We start from the raw sequence: 14,028 nt of genomic DNA, 5'->3' as shown, positions 1-14,028 counted from the left end.
TACTAAAAATGTAATGCTTTTTCCTTTATTTCAAGATCTCCTTTGTAATTTGCTATTTACTATTGTTCTGAACAAAGGGAATTTTAAAAACTTAAATGTTTAGCACGAATTACCATTCATCTTTATATTGTGCAGGGGCAGTCTTCAATGCAAACTTAGGAACACTGAATTCACATGTGGAACCACTGAAATGACCCAGTCCATATTTCAGAACTCATACAGGAATATGTGTTTCGTTCTTGCCCGAACAGTGGAAACCCTGCACAAAACTAAACTGGCTTTATTTCATTTCCTGACGCACACACGTCCTACCAGCACTCTTGTCCTTTGCCTTAGTGTTAGTAAGGAAGCACGGAAAGAAAAGGAACTATGGATTGGCCTCTTTCCCTTTCCTTCTGTAACACAGCAGCATCCACATCACACCTTACACTCACTCCGAGTCCTTGCTGAAGACCCACGTGTCATGGGCCCATCGGAAGCCAGGGAAGAGAATGTTATAAGGAGGTTCAGTGCGGGAAGAAAACGAGGAGGCTACTCAAGACCTGAGAGCAGTGATTTTCAACTTTTTCACCTCATGGCACACATGAACTAGTTATTGAATTCTACAGCACGCCATAAAATATATATTTTGCCGATTTGACAAAAATATAGGTATAATTTATTTTATTTTTTGTTAATCCTCACCCAAGGATATTTTTTCCATTGCTTCAGAGAGAATTGGCAAGAGGGGGAGAGAGGGGGAGAGAGAAAGAGGAAAGAGAGAGAGAAGAGAGAGAGAGAGAGAGAGAGAGTGAGAGAGAGAGAGAGAGAGATGTACAGCAGTGTTTAAACACTGATGTGAGGGAGATACATTGATTAGTTGCCTCCTGCATGCACCCTGATGGGGGGGAGGTAAGAACCTGCAACCCACTACTCTTCAGTGCATGGGCCAACATTCTATCCATTGAGGCAACCTGCCAGCCAAGGCAATATAGGTATAATTTTGACTCATTCACACCAGACAGCTATTGTTGTGTTGGCTGTTATTTTTTATTTAACAATTTAAAAAAAAGTGGTCAGTGTCCCTGACTAAATATTAGGTATTGCATGTTTTTTAAATTCTTGCAGACACTGGTTAAAAATGGCTGCCTTACAGGAAACTGTTCTGATGGAATAGCAGGGTGGAAGCCACATTGAAGACAGTAGAATTGTGAGTGGGAAGTGAGGAGACAGGGATAGTAAGTATTATAAGGAGTTTGGTTGTAAAGGACAGGGAAGGGCAGCATCTAAAGGGGCATGTGTGGTTTTGAGGAAGGATTTGTTTTTAACTGGCAAGCTCCTCCCTGCCTCCTAGGATTGATGATTAAATGACATCATGCATATGAAGGGTTAAGCCTACTGCGTGGTACATAGCACACAGTCAACAAACATTCGCTTTAAAAATAGGGTGAAGTAGTATGAACATCTCCCTTTCATATAACTGTCGGTGTGCCTAACTCCTAACTTTCAAGCACTCCAATAAATGACTTTGCAGCCTGCTAAATTGCCACTCTTAAGCAGATTGCCCTTCTGTTAGGTATGATTATTGATTAAACCCTGAGGCAAAGAAATGTACAGCAGTGTTTAAAGTACTAACTGAAGCTGGATAAAGTATTTTGAATACAGTACTTACTTTTTATCTTTATTCTAATTAAGATAGAATAAAGATAAAAAAGATATAATACTCTGCCCTCAGCGCACTGGATGAGTACAGGGAACCGCCCTTTTCCATCATCAAGTCAGTCTCTTGGAAAACCGGCAGGCTTAAAGACCAGTCAACACTATGATGTGAGCGCCACCTGCTGCTGAGAAACTCAAAGGCACGCTGAGACAGTTTTAATGTCTTTTTGTTGTTTTTTAGAGAGAGAGGAACAGGGAGGGATAGAGATATATAGAAACATTGATTGGTTGCCTTCTGCACTCCCCCTACTGAGGATTTAGCCCACAACCCAGGCATGTGCCCTAATTGGGAATCGAACCTCTTTGTTCATGTCTTGAATTAGTTCAAGGTTATTACTTATTCCAGAGATCCTTCCTAGGGATGAAACTTAGATGATACTTATTTCAGTTATCTAGTTAAAAGGGAAAACTTGAGTCCTAACCGGTTAGGCTCAGTGGATAGAGCGTCGGTCCCGGTTCGATTTCAGTCAAGGGCATTTACCTTGGTTGCGGGCACATCCCCAGTGGGGGTGTGCAGGAGGCAGCTGGTCGATGTTTCTAACTCTCTATCCCTCTCCCTTACTCTCTGTAAAAAATCAATAAAATATACATTTTTTAAAAAGTGAAAACTTGAGCTTTTCTCATCCCTTTCAGACATCCAAGATGTGGAAGCAAGGACATGGTGGGTCCTCGGGGGCGAAATGCTGGTTTCCCTGGTCCTCTGGTAGGAGCCATGACCCACTGTACTGACAACAGGAGCCAAAAATCTGTGCATGATCTCTGTAAAGGAGATCTAGGGAGGGTGAACAGACTTCCTGCTGCCAGGTGAGTGACACGGTGAGGGTCACAGAACACGCAAAGCAGAGCTCAGAAAGAAGGTACACCCAGCGGTAGTAATTCGATAACAAAAGCCATGCCGGAGAAAGGATGGCGTGTTTCTTTAGTTTGAAGATAATGCAGGGGTCAGAGTAAACAATAAAAGCGAAATGAAAGGTTCTGTGCACAGGACCAGTTGCAAAGGAGTGTGCACATTTGTGGCCCAGGATCATCCAATGCTGGCACCATTGCATGACTGTCTGGTGTATTTATAGAGGAAAAAAGTTATTGACACTCAAAAAAACCCACAAAACTTGAAAGGTTCCCTTTAACTAGCAGTAAATTAGTTAACTGGCCAAATATTTGTTCACTATCCCCGTTTTAACCCAGGTATGTGCCCTTGACCAGAATCAAACCCAGGACCCTTCAGTTGGCAGGCTGATGCTCTATCTCTTGAGCCAGTCTGGTTAGGGTAGAAGTTTTAAATTTTAAAATTTGAATTGGCCCTGGCCAGTTGGCTCAGTGGGTAGAGTATTGGCCTCCAGATTGAAGGGTCCCAGTTTCTATTCCAGTCAAGAGCATGCAGCTGGGTTGCAGGCTCCTCCCCTGCCCCGCCCTGATTGGGGCACATGCAGGAGGCAACCAATTGATGTGTTTCTCTCACATTGATGTTTCTCTGTTTACCTTCTCTCTAAAACTAAATGGAAAAATAACATCAGGTGAGGATTAAAAACAGAGAAAATTGAATTAAATTACATTAGTAGTTTGAGCAACTGGCTTTTTTTTTTTTAATACTCAACCAAAGATATTTTTCTATTGGTTTTGGAGTGGGAGAGACAGAGAAAGACAGAGAGAAACATCGATGTGAGAGAAACACATCGATTAGTTGCCTCCTGCATGTGCCCCTATCAGGGCCTAGGCCAGGGAGGAGCCTGAAATCAAGGTACATGCCCTTGACCAGAATTGAACTCTGGCAACTTCTTTATGTCTTCAGCAGGCCTACAGCATCCACTGAGCCAAACCTGCTCCTGCAGTAATTGGCATTTCTAAGACTAGCTTGGTGAGCTTGCATTCATGAACTAGGAACAGTGGTCGGCAAACCATGGCTCGCAAGCCACATGCGGCTCTTTGGCCCCTTGAGTGTTCTAACGCCACTTTTTCAAAATAGACTTGCCCAGGCTGAAAACTGACTTCTGCGCATGGGCCATGAAATTTCAATCGCACTGTACATGTGCGTCCGCATGTGGTGTTTTGTGGAAGAGCCACACTCAAGGGGCCAAAGAATCGCATGTGCCTCTCCAGCTGCGGTTTGCCGACCACTGAACTAAAACATACAACTTCAATTTCACCTTCATTGGTCATTTTCTTTATACCAGGCACTAGACATGGGAGATACAGAGTTTTAAACAATTACCTCAGTAGAGAGCAACAATGGAAAAAATATGTTTAAATGTGAAGTACTAAAATGGAAGTGTATCTAAAATCAGAAAAGAGATGAGAGAACAGTTGGTTCAGTGTGAGATTCTGCAGAGGTGACCTCTGAACCACATACAGCATGACATAACAGGTGGGAACTTATTAAGTCATCCATTTGCTTTTTTATTTTTCAAGTTATAAGAGAAAGTTTATTTAGAAAGTTGCAAATGTAGTAGAAGTCCTAGCTAGAGCAATTAGACAGGAAAAAGAAAGAAAAGACATCTAAATTGGAAATGAAGCAATACTGGCAATATTTGCAGGTGACATGATTCAATATATAATACATATATAGAAAACCCTAAACACTCTATCAAAAATCTGTTGGAAATAATAAACAAATAGAGTAAAGTTTCAATACACAAAATCAATATACAAAAATCTGTTGCATTCCTACATGCCAAAAGTGAAATATCAGGAAGAAAAATGAAGAAAACAATCCCGTTTACAATCACAACAAAAACAATAAAATGCCTAGCAATAAACTTACCAAAGGAGGTGAAGGACATGTACCCTGAGAATGACATGATATTGTTGAAAGACATGGAAAACATAAAGAAATGGGACCATATTCTGTATCCATGAATTGGAGGGATTAATAATGTGCCAATGGCCCTAGCAATGTAAAGATTAAATGCAATCCCTATCGAAGTCCCAATGGCATTTTTCACAGAAATAGAACAGAGAATTCTCAAATTAGTATGGAACTACAAAAGATTCTGAATAGTCAAAGCAATCCTGAGAAAAAAAGAACAAAGCTGGAGGTGTCATGCTCCCTGGCATCAGACTATGCTACGCAGCTACTGTAATTGCTCTTCCTCCCTGGCTGCTTGGAGATCAGCCGCCATCAGGAATGACACAGTAACTATCCAGACCAGGAGGTTCATGGCCAACAGACTACATACTTCAATGGAAACAAAGGGTCATTGGCGTCCTTCATCCTTGAGAAGGCTATAATATCTAAGATAAAAATTCGGGCAAAACCCTAACCACTGAGCATACTACCCAGGGAGCAGTATAGTTATTTTTAATGCCCTCTTTACCCCCTTGAACTTTATGTTATAATGAAGTATTTACTATCCTATTCTGAAGTAGAGTTGCAATTTCTTGGTTCTGACTATATGTTAGTCATCTCACTCAAAGTTTTGTATACTTTTGTCTTTCCGTTTCGGATAGAATAGCTCCTTGCAACATTTCTTATAATTCAGGTCTTGTGGTGGAAAAGTCTCTTAGCTTTTGTTTGTCCAGGAAAACCTTTATTTCTCCTTTATAACCAAAGGATAACTTTGCTGGATATATTATCCTTGGCTAATCGTTCCTCTCTTCCAATATTTTGAATGCTTTCTTCGCTTTCTCCTGACTTGTAATGTTTCTACTGAAAAAAAAATCTGATGATAATCTAATTAAGTTTCCTGGGTAGGTTACAGTCTGTTTTACTCTGCCTATCTTGAGAATTCTTCCTTTGTTGTTAATTTTTTTTTAAGAGAGAGAGAGAGAGAGAGAGAGAGAGAGAGAGAGAGAGAGAGAGAGAGATCAATACAAAAAACATCAATTCGTTACCTCCTGCACGTGCCAGGGATCAAACCTATAACCTGGGTATGTGCCCTGATGGGGAATGGAATCAAACCTACCACCTTCTGGTGAACAGGACGATAGTCCAGCCTACTGAGTCACACTGGGCATCTCATTTATTCAGTTCTTCAGCTCACAATTTCAATTTGGTTCTTTCTTTGTTTGTTTTAATTTATTTGGTAAAGTAATCCTTTTGTGCATTAACTTTATTCCTGAGCTCACACAGAGTTGTCTTTCTGAGTTCTCTTGTGTCTCATTGAGCTTATTCATAACTGCCATCTTGAATTCTCTGTCCTTAAAAGTCACAGTCTTTCCTAAACTTGGAGTCTGGTTTCTGGAGACATTTTCCTGTGCTCGCTTGGTTGTTCCCAGTGTTTGATGGATTGTTTCTCTGTCTAAGCAGTGCTGGCAGCAAACTCTTTTCTTGTTTGGATACTGTTTGGCTCTAAAATTCAGCAGGCTGATAGAATACTTTCCTTTGTTTCCAGCTGATGGTGTTATGGCACACATTTTTGTTTCCTCGCACCTGCATTATTCCCAACCCCGGGTCATGGTGGCGTGGCATCTCTTAGATTAAGAAAAATGCTGTGTGCCCTCTGGGATGGTGGGTGTCCCCTCTGTGGCTGGCTCACCTAAGTTACCGGCATGATCACTGTGACAGGGAACGTGGCAGGTTGTGGAGAATCAATTTTGTGAGCTCCCAATGCTACCTCCTTTTTCTAATGGTTGCCGACCCCACTGTGTTTTGGGAGGTGTCTCTACTGCCTCTGCTGAGCTCTGTGGGGAATGAGGGGGAGGGGAGTACAGGGAGGTGGGAGGCAAGTTCATTGTTTCAAGCCTCTGCTCTCTACACACACACACACACACACACACACACACACACACCGCCAGCCATGGCTGCTGAGACTTGTACTGTTTAAGCCTTCTTAGCTTTCTCTACCTGGCTGGGGGATGGGTGGGGTTAGGGAGGCAGGTTTATAATCTCACCCTCTCCCCTTTCCCCACCTCCCCTGCCAGCAATGGCTATCAACACCACTGTACTGTTGAAGGCTTCCAAGCCACTTCTACTGAGGCCTTCCAAGATGGGGTGAGGGGAAGGGATGAAGGCTCTCCTGGAGGAGCACTGTTCCTGCTCCTCATACACTGCAGGAGGTAGTGTGAGGGCTGCAGCCTGGCTTCCCCTCCCCGCCACACTCCTTAGAGCCAAGGCAGGCACCCACCTGCATCTGCTGCCACCATCCCTGTGCTCTCCCCCATTTCGCCTCCTTTATTTGTGCCAATATGCCCACCGTCGGAGGTTCCAATGTGTGATGCTTTCAAGTATGTTTGTGTGTGGAGCAGGGGACCCTCTGTTGTTATAGTTGTCTGATTTGTACATTTCAACGGAGAAACAAGGAGTCTTCTCACTCTGCCATCATGCTGACATCCTTATGTGACTCTTCCATCGTAAAAATGCGTCTTTAGTGCCTCTAGGAATAAAAGTCAGTTTTCCGCACCCAGATGTTCTCAGTTATAATCCTTTCCATCCTCTCCCCCAGCAATTGTTGAAATTGGCCAAATTAAAATACTGTTTAGAAGATCTTAACAAACAGCGTGAAGCCTGGTTTATTTAAACAATCTGTGGTTCCTTGACTTGAGCTGCTTTGACCAATAGATGGATAGTTGGGCGGATGGGGCCTTTGAAATCACTCTTGGAGTTTTTCCATGGAGAGTGGCCTGAGAGCCTGACTCTGATGTAGGACCATGCCTTTATCGCTAACAAATCTTCTGGACTTCTCTTAGATTAAAAAGTATAAAAAATGGTGTTTATACTTAGAGAAAATGCAAAATCAATGAGTGAGTCTCTCTGTATGAATTGAGATATAGTCTCTTCTGATTATGTGAAGATGCTGAGATAATTTTCCTACAGGGGCACCAGTCACCCACCCTGGCTGCCCTTTTCCAAGTGGTTTTTAGGGATGAGGATCCAGAAGCATTGGCCTTCACACTAAAAAGGTGTTAAGACTCAGTTTGAGTGCGCTGTCCCCTGTGTGAGTTGAGGAAATATCCTTGTAAACCAAGGCTGAGTAGACCAAGGGTGACTTTTCTTGTGAGAACTGAGATAGAGAATAGTTCTAAGGACATGTCCATTAATATTTTTAGTGTATACGGTACATAAATGTTGTTAATTCGCAAATGCTGGAGATGAGTGTACCACAGATAATTTTGGGCAAGATGTTGCTAACCGAAGGATGCACACAACTCAAGGGAGCAGAACACTTCAAGAAAGCCAGTGGACTAGACTTTATGAAGCACATACTTGTAACATCTCAGCTGGGAAGCCTTCAAAAACCTGAAAGGCCAGGTCAAAGTTCTTTAACAAAACTGCTGTCAGCCCAACCTGTTTCTTCTATCCCAAGAAAATGACAGAAATTAATATAAATTTTATAACTCAAAATGAGGGAAATTTTTAAAAATTATACATATGAAAACCTTAATGTAATGTGGTTTGATTTTAAAGACAAAGAATTGAAAGAGCATACCCTAAACATCATGTAATTTGTGCAAATGTTTTGCAAACTAATTGAGGTTTTAGGATCTCAAAAATTAGTGTTTAGAAAACGTTCCTTCAAGCAACCAAATAAAATTCTTAATCAAAAACATAACTCTCCCATTGGTAAAAGGTATAAAAATATTTTAAAATGTCTGTGTGCAAGAATAAATATGCATAAGCATGTTTTGAATGCAAACATACAGACATAACTGTTATTGGTATATTGGTGATATATTGTGATAAGTCAATAAAGCTAAGATATTATGAAGTAAATTATTTTAACTAGTATTTTTGTTTTTAGCATACTGTTACAGGAGAAAAAATGCTTCAAAGCTTCAAAAAAAATAGCATCAGACAGACAAAAATTATGTTAAGGTGTAATAATAATAAAATGCCTGTACACACACATTCACGCATGCATACCTACACATCTGGTAACAAACACACAGTTCCTCCATGCCTAAGATAAAAAAGAGGTGTCACTTTGAATCTTCATTCCACAGACAACAGTTTATGGGCTGTGGTCTTTTCCTTTTTTGGTAAGGAGAAAAAGCATATAGGAGTTCTGGTTTTGTTTTTTTATATAAATTTTATAATTCCAAATCTTAGAACTTTTATATTAAATATTTAGGTTCAAGGTAATAAAATATATAACTAATCTAGGTACATTAGTATTTCTTGCTGTAGAAATTTCCTTACTAAATGTTAATAAGTGAAATTAAAAAGGAAATCTATAGGCAAATTTTTAAAATAAGCTTTAATTTTTATAATGTTACATTATGGCTCATATCTGAAAGGAAAAGTATAGATACTATAAAATACAAAATTGGGAATACAAATATAGTTTGTTTCATTCATTGCAAAGATTCGAAGTGTTCTCCTATTCTTAGGGTAGCTAACATATCTTGTGACTATATTGAAAGAGGTTGTAAAGTGCCCTAGCCAGGTAGCTCCATTGGTTAGGGTGTTGCCTGATACTCCCAAGGTTGCAGGTTTGATCCCTGGTCAAGGCATAAACAAGAATCAACCAATGAATGCATAAGTAACTGGAACAACAAATCAGTGTTTCTCTCTCCCAACTCTCTCTCTCTCAAAATCAATCAATAAATTTAAATAATAATATTGTGGTTTGAACATGTAATATAATAACGCAACACATTAAATGGTATATTAGAGCTAGTAAGAAATATTTTGCCTGAGCTGGTTTGCCTCACTGGATAGAGCATCAGCCTGGGGATTGAAGGGTCCCAAGTTCTATTCCCGTCAAGGGCATGTAGGTCAAGGGCATGTACCTTGGTTGCAGGCACAACCCCAGTGGGGGATGTGCAGGAGGCAGCTGATCAATGCTTCTCTCTCATCGATGTTTCTAACTCTCTATCTCTCTCCCTTCCTCCCTGTAAAAAAAATTAATAAAAATATATTGAAAAAAGAAGAAAAAAATAAATATTTTGAAAGATGGATCTGGAATGTGCCAGGAGGCAGGATATTGTCAAAATGTTGAGATGATCTAGAAGCCAACTTAAAAGCCAGGTTAAATTGTTACAGTTGGCCAAAACCGGTTTGGCTCAGTGGTAGCGCATCGATCTGTGAACTGAAAGGTCCTGGGTTCGATTCCGGTCAGGGGCATGTACCTTGGTTGCAGGCACATCCCCGGTGAAGGGTGTGCAGGAGGCAGCTGGTTGATGTTTCTCTCTCATCAACGTTTCTAGCTCTCTATCTCTCTCCCTTCCTCTCTGTAAAAAATCAATAAAATATATATATTTTTAAAAATTGTTACAATTGAAGAGAAACCAAGATGGCAGCACAGGGTAGACACCTGAATGCAGCCTACCACAACAAATTTGAATTTAGAACTGGAAAACAGGGGAAACGTTGCCCTGAAGTACCGGATGGCTGGCTGAGAGGAGGCTCTACTATCTGGGAAGGAGAGAGAAGGCACGCAGGAACTGTGAAGGTGCGGAGAACTGTGTGCTCGAAAAAGTGGCCGCCAGATTTTGCTGCTGGCTTGCTTGCGGAGTGCAGAGAGGGTGGGCCGAGTTTGCTGCTAGTGTACTCCCTGCGTGCAGAGAGGGCGGACAGCTAATGCGCAGCTGGCTTTCTTGTGTGGGACAAAAACAGAACCACCCTATTGCTCTGATAGACGGCCCCAGACAGGGAGAGGCCAGACTGTCAGGCAGTGGGCAGAGATCTCTCAGAGGTGTGTGAAGCCAGTGGCCATTACTGCAGGACTCAGAAACCAGACCCTCGTAGGGAGGGGCTGACCAAAGCTTGTCTGCACTACCCAAGACTCCGCCCCATCCAAGCGGAGCACAGAAGCCCTTCCAGTGGCTAGCTTTATCGTTCACCCAGGAATAGGACTCTCCTAGGGAGGGGCAGACAGGAATCTAAAGCTTGTCTGTGCCTATACCCAAGAGGTGCACGTGCCTATAACCAATCTTCGGGATTCACCAAAGTTTGGCTGTGCCACCCCGAGACTCCACCCCATCCAAACGGAATACAGAAACCCTCCTAGCTGAGACACTTCTGATCCTCATAGCCAATTGGCTTGGAGATCAATGCTTCCCAGTGATACCAACAACAAGCAAGGCTTAACAACAAGACTGCACACACAGCCCACAAAGGGCTACATCAAGACTGTCCACCTCAGGTAACTGGGAAGCTGACCCACTGAACCATATAGGACATCTTAGCACACAAAGCCACCCTACCAACTCAGGGAAGCTGTGAAAATGCTGAGACAAGGAAACAGAGCACAAACAAAAGAAATGGAGGACAAGAAGCGACTGGATATAGAGTTCAAAACCACACTTATAAGGTTTTTCAAGAAATTCCTAGAAAAGGCTGATAAAATAAATGAGACCTATGAGGATATGAAAAGGTTTCAACTAGAAATAAAGAATACATTTTCTGAAATAAAAAATATTATACAGAGTCCTAAAAACAGAATGGAAGATCGCAACAATCAAGTCAAAGATTTGGAACACAAAGAGCCAGAGGACACTCCTCCACAGAAGCAAGAAGATAAGAGAATCCAGAAAGTTGAAGATAGTGTAAGAAACCTCTGGGACAATTTCAAACGAACCAACATCAGAATTATGGGGGTCCCAGAAGATGAGAGAGAGCAAGATACCAAAAACATACTGAAAGAAATAGTGACAGAAAACTTCCTCCACCTGGGGAAAGAAATAGACTTACAAGTCCAGGAAGCACACATAACCCCAAACAAAAGGAAGCCAAAGAGGAACACACCAAGACACATCATAATTAAAATTCCAAGAGCAAAAGACAAAGAAAGAATATTAAAAGCAGCAAGAGAAAAGCAGGTAGTTACCTACAAAGGAACACCCATACGATTGTCAGCTGATTTCTCAATAGAAACCATGCAGGCCAGATGGAAATGGCAAGAAATATTCAAGGTGATGAATAGCAAGAACCTACAGCCAAAAATACTCTACCCAGCAAAGCTATCACTCAGAATTGAAGGCCAGATAAAGAGCTTCACAAATAAAAGAAAGCTAAAGGAGTCCATCACCGCTAAACCAGAATTATATGAATTGCTGAAAGGGGTTCTTTAGGAAGAGGAAGAAGATATAGATAAAAATTATGATCAACAAATACGTAACTATCAACAAGTGAAACTAAAAGCCAAGGGAATTTAAAAACCTGATGAGCAATATTAACTGGTGAATATAATAGAATCAGAGGTATGGAAGGGGAGTGAACTGACGATTCTCGGGGAAAAGGGGAGTGGGGGGTGCAGGAAGAGCCTGAACAAAAACTGTGCACTTATGGATGAGGACAATGGGGGGTGTGGAAAGGGCAGAGGTTGGGGTGGGAACCTAGTGGAGGGGAGCAATGGAGAGGGAAAAAAATGAGGAGCATTTGTAATAATATGAACAATAAAGATTTATTTAAAAAATTGTTACAGTTTTATTGCTTAGAAAAGGAAATTAGTCTTATACTTACTAGTATTTAAAACAAATTAAGAATGTAAAAAGCCACGAATCCATAATGATATTCAAAAGAAAAGAATAGGAATTCTTTTTCTCTTCAAATTTTAGTACTTCATTAAAGTTTATTGAGAAGAGAAAAATATTTTATTCAGAGAAGAAAAATTATTGTTGAAGTTTAGTTGTAGTTCTCTTTTTAGGACGGGTGAAACATACAAAGAATAAAAGAATGTTAATGGTATGTGAAAGACAAGACTCTCTTCCCGTGAAATATAAATAAGCTCTAAATAGGCTCTTGAGACTTCCTGCTACCCCCTCAGCATCCACCCACTTACCGGACATTCATCTATTGAATTGACACCAAGCATTAAGGAAGTGGGGCAAGGCATTCCTTTCAGAGGCATGGAGGTCCCCCCTCCCCCTCCCCTCAGCCATGAGATGGTGAAAAAGAATTTAAAATCCTGAAAGCGATGGGTTTTACCTCTTAAACAGACTTTAATTTGTGGAAATAATCTTTATTTTTTATTTATTTATTTATTTTTTTAATAAGTTTTTATTGTTCATATTATTACAAATGTTCCTTTCCCCCCCACCCCACCATTGCTCTCCTCCACCAGGTTCCCACCCCACCCTCTGCCCTTTCCCCTCTCCCCATTGTCCTCATCCATAGGTGCACAGTTTATGTTCAGTCTCTTCCCACTCCCCCCTCTCCCCTTTTCCCCAAGAATCATCAGTTCACTCCCCTTCCATACCTCTGATTCTATTATATTCAACAGTTAATATTGTTCATCAGATTTTTTTAATTTCCTTGGTTTTTAGATTCACTTGTTGATAGTTACGTATTTGTTGTTCATAATTTTTATCTTTGTTTACTTTCTCTTCTGAAAGAACTCCCTTCAGCAATTCATATAATTCTGGTTTGGCGGTGATGAACTCCTTTAGCTTTTTTTTATTAGTGAAGCTCTTTATCTGGCCTTCGATTCTGAGTGATAGCTTTGCTGGGTAGATTATTTTTGGCTGTAGGTTCTTGCTATTCATCACTTTGAATATTTCTTGCCATTCCCTTCTGGCCTGCATGGTTTCTGTTGAGAAGTCAGCTGACAATCGTATAGGTGCTCCTTTATAGGTTACTACCTTCTTTGCTCTTGCTTCTTTTAATATTCTCTCTTTGTCTTTTGCTCTTGGAATTTTAATAATGATGTGTCTCGGTGTGGTCCTCTTTGGATTCCTTTTGTTTGGAGTTCTGTACGCTTCCTGGACTTGTAAGTCTAATTCTTTCACCAGGTGGGGGAAGTTTTCTGTCACTATTTCTTTCAGTATGTTTTCGATATCTTGCTCTCTCTCATCTTCTGGGACCCCCATAATTCTGATGTTGGTTCGCTTGAAGTTGTCCCAGAGGTTTCTTACATTATCTTCAATTTTCTGGATTCTCTTGCCTTCTAGCTTCTGTGGAGGAGTGTCTTCTGGCTCTTTATGTTCCAAATCTTTGACTTGATTCTTGCGATAATCCCTCCTGTTTTTAGGACTCTGTAAAATATTTTTTATTTCAGACAATGTATTCTTTATTTCTTGTTGATCCCTTATCATTTCTTGTTGACTCCTTATTAATTCTAGTTGATCTCTTTTCATATCCTCATAGGCCTTATCCACCTTTTCTAGGAAATTCTTGAAAAACCTTATAAGCGTAGATTTGAACTCTATATCCAGACGCTTTTTGTCCTCCATTTCTTTCGTTTGTGATCTATTTCTTTGTCGCATTTCGCAGTTACAGATGGGACGGGGTTTCAGGGTGGAGCCTGCAGCTTTGGCTTCTGTCAGCCCCGCCCTATGCGGCCCGTCAGTGCTCGCTGCCAGCGCCTCTGAGAGAAAGGTGCCCTCGATTTTCGCCTGCTGCCAAACAGTCTATGCTCTCCCCCAATGAGCCCGGTATTGGGGTTCAGTTCAGTTGGAAGTGGAGTTGGAGGTGGCGTTCAGAGCAGTCTGGAGCCCCAGTCTCCTTCCCATCAG

The 14,028-nt window shown here is 41.1% G+C and overlaps 1 pseudogene; it reads left to right on the top strand.

Moving 5' to 3' along the window:
- The first annotated feature begins 2,340 nt into the window (after window positions 1–2,340).
- Window positions 2,341–2,749, top strand: LOC118724179 (annotated as a pseudogene).
- The last annotated feature ends 11,279 nt before the right edge of the window (window positions 2,750–14,028 follow it).

The sequence above is a fragment of the Pipistrellus kuhlii genome, unplaced genomic scaffold (assembly GCF_014108245.1).
Source record: "Pipistrellus kuhlii isolate mPipKuh1 unplaced genomic scaffold, mPipKuh1.p scaffold_m20_p_2, whole genome shotgun sequence".
NCBI lineage: Eukaryota > Metazoa > Chordata > Mammalia > Chiroptera > Vespertilionidae > Pipistrellus > Pipistrellus kuhlii.
This window is presented reverse-complemented; position numbering and strand designations above follow the sequence as displayed.